Source organism: Buceros rhinoceros, unplaced genomic scaffold (assembly GCF_000710305.1).
Source record: "Buceros rhinoceros silvestris isolate BGI_N320 unplaced genomic scaffold, ASM71030v1 scaffold9248, whole genome shotgun sequence".
Lineage (NCBI taxonomy): Eukaryota > Metazoa > Chordata > Aves > Bucerotiformes > Bucerotidae > Buceros > Buceros rhinoceros.
In genome coordinates this window covers 13,563-16,765 of record NW_010426345.1, presented here as the reverse complement: position 1 = coordinate 16,765, position 3,203 = coordinate 13,563, and the positions used below count along the sequence as shown (strand labels likewise).

The window sequence follows — 3,203 nt, the reverse complement described above, 5'->3', positions numbered from 1 at the left end:
ACCCGGATTTTAGCTTACTGCTCCATACACCACAGTACATTTTTGTCATAATACTTGCGTGCAGTTAAATCAGACCTGTATATGAAATTCAGATTATAATAAGGGATTATCCTACGCATATAATTAATAGGAGCCAGAGAGACCTTTGCATTGTGAATAGCATTTCAACGTGGAGTCAAAACTACAATGGTGTTTCATACCTGCTACTTAAGGCTATCACCATGCTCGAGACATGACAGCTAGCACCATACTTCAGCAATATTCACTGCCTTCTAAATCAGTCTAAACAAACTACACGCTGAAATTCCTCTTCATATATTTATCACTGGAAACTATCTTGCAAAAACCTATTTGCTGCACATGATTTCTCTTGCTGAGAGAAATGTTAAAATATACCATCAAAATCATACAGCAAGTGATGGGTATTTGGGGTTTAGTTCATTTTCATGGGAATTCCAGAAGACTTCTTCTACGGATGAAGCAAAGGTTTAATAACCACCAGGCATACACCTCTCTTCTATTACTGGCTTTCACCTTCAAGCTAAGTAATGGCCAGAGTGATAAACCTTAGAAAAACCTATGAGACAGAGCCCATAAGGCGGTTTTCAGACAACTGCAGTGCAGCAAGTTTAACCCATCTCCCCAAAGGAAAACTGTTCACCACTGTACATTAAAAACTAAGGGCTGTTGTCCACAGCGCAGTGAGCACCACTGTTTTGTCCAGTCATATTCTGGCAGCTGTTCAGCTAGGACTCCCTTTTTTAATTTGTGTTTACTCACCTTCAAGTTTGTGATTGTTGTTTTATTTTTTTCCATTGAAATAATAAACTTTGCATTAAGGTCTTTCTCCCTAGGGGGGAAAAAAAAAAAACAAATGAGACTTGAGAGTGTTAAATAAAAAATGTCACAATCATCCACAGACGTATTTCCACTCAACAAGTTACTTGCCACAGTCAGTTATCAAGTGAATTCATTTTTGTTTCATTTTTTAACTGTTGTGACCCATGTTTATTTATTGCTATGGGATGTATTTGAAATACTTGGGCTTGTCTCCAAATCACTTCAACTAGAAGCAGAGCAGCAGCTTGGGGAAACCTGCTTCAGAAGTTTGATTCTGCAAGTCAATTAAGTGGTTTATTCTTAATTTGAAGTACTCTGATCCAAAGCCCAGTGAAGTCAATTACGTGGCTTTAATGAACTGTGAAACAGAACATTACAAGATAAGTCCCAGTCTCCTTCCACCATCCCAGCAGCAGCAGTTCCCATTTACCCATATAGCCTCAGTAACTAGGACCAAATATTTAAACCACAAAGCCTCCGTATTTTAAAAATCTCCTAGAAATGAGATACCCAATATATTTTTTTGAGCTGTGATGCATCATGGCAGTGCAGAAGACAGGCTCTGCTACCAAGGGAACATGACACAGGTTTGATGCTGCCCAGAGCACAAGGATTCCAGGAAGAAAAAGAAGGTCCAATTCTGCAGACATGTTTTCACGCACCCGCCTCTATTTCACATCAGCCGTTTCTGACTGTTTTCAAAACTATCGTAAAAGAAGAATAATTAGCTTAGTGTCTCAAACCAGCCTGTATCAACCTGCTTGGTGGAGACGGGATTTCATTAGTTAGTCATGAGTAATTCAGGCTGCTCTCGAATGACAACCCTGAGCATAACATCTCCTGTGTTATTAAAAACATGCCCATGAAAAAATGAGCCAGAGGAGGAAGACTGGTGTACACACCACACACAACCCCACTCCCCAAAAGCTAACAGAAACGCCTGTTCCAAACCCATCTGCTAAGTCACCTGACGAACTGGCATGTCCAACTGGAGCAAAGGAAAGCAGGGGGCTTTAAAGCAATAAAGTGCTGCTTTACCGAACTGCATGGTTTCTCAGCGATTGCTGGATACCTGCTTGCACCAACACCAAAAATGAAACTGAGAAACTTCTTTCCTGAAAAGCAGACCTGCTTTCAGGATTTTAGCATGACATTTTCCTTCTCGTAGTCCACTGGATCACCCAGCATTATGTCCCCCAGCTGACTGTGCAGCTACCCTCTACTCACACTGAATTTTTCAGCAGAAATTCTAAAGAAAAGCAAAATCCATTTTAAATCTACACGAATGAATGAAGATTAGGCAAATAAAAGTGCTTATTTAAATATCAACACATTAAGTTATTTTCCAAGTTAATAAAATATGTAATTGTAATAATTACAGTATTAATTATAAAACTGAATTTAGATCTATCATAGAAAAAAAAAACATTAGAGACATGCCTTAAGAGACACCTCTTAGTCATTTCCATGACATCCTTAGCAGCTTTTACTACACCTACACTTACAAGAATGAAATACTAAACTGCAGCTATGGGTAATAAACAAGGAATTGGAGAAGAAGTTTCCATTTTTTAGCAGGAAATAAGATTTTGGCATGGCAGTAATGCAGCCTATGGATAGCTACCAGTCATCCTGCTTCCTGTCTGTAACTATTTGCTCAGCCAAGGTGTAATAAATAATGTGGCCCAAGTAAATAGTCTATCTTACTATGAAAATTTGTTTCAAATACCATTTGTAACCTGCTTCCTCTAGGAGTTTGGAAGGACTCCAGGTGGGAAGAAGTTTGGGACAGAATTACTGCTTTTTTGCCTGGGATTTCTTCATCCTTGAGATATACAAGGGGAAATACTAAAATATGTTGGTGTTCTCTTTCCCAGACCTAGCCAAGCTCTCCATATTACAAAGCCTAAATCTACTCAATAATGGAAAACCAGTAGAAAATGTTGAAAGTCCAACACCCATAGACACGAAATTCTGAGAAGCCTACAGACATTAACTTTTGTGATAACACTGATAATAATATTACCAAACATTATTAAAGAATGAGGATTTCAAAGTAAAAAAAGGCATGTAAAGCACCAGCCAATAAAAAAATAATGCATAAATAGAATTGTGCATTTTTTAAGGGAAACGGATAGGGAGAGGAAAACCTGAAACAGGAATACTCTAATCAGAATCCATAAGCCAAGCTGAGAGAAGTTAAAAGAATTAACAGGAATCAAATGCTAAAGCCTCATTTTAATATAAGACAGCCAAGTATAATTTATTGTATACATAAAGAGTTTGAGAAGATCCCATAAAAAAAACCAATTGCTTGCACGATGCCGGTTATTTCCAGACACTCATTTAATGCAGTTCAGCAG

At 38.1% G+C, this 3,203-nt stretch overlaps 1 protein-coding gene across 1 annotated transcript in view; it reads right to left on the bottom strand.

Moving 5' to 3' along the window:
• LOC104498128 (kinesin-like protein KIF16B) overlaps positions 1–3,203 on the bottom strand; it is a 37,074-nt gene that overhangs the window by 21,098 nt on the left and 12,773 nt on the right. The window lies entirely within an intron of this gene.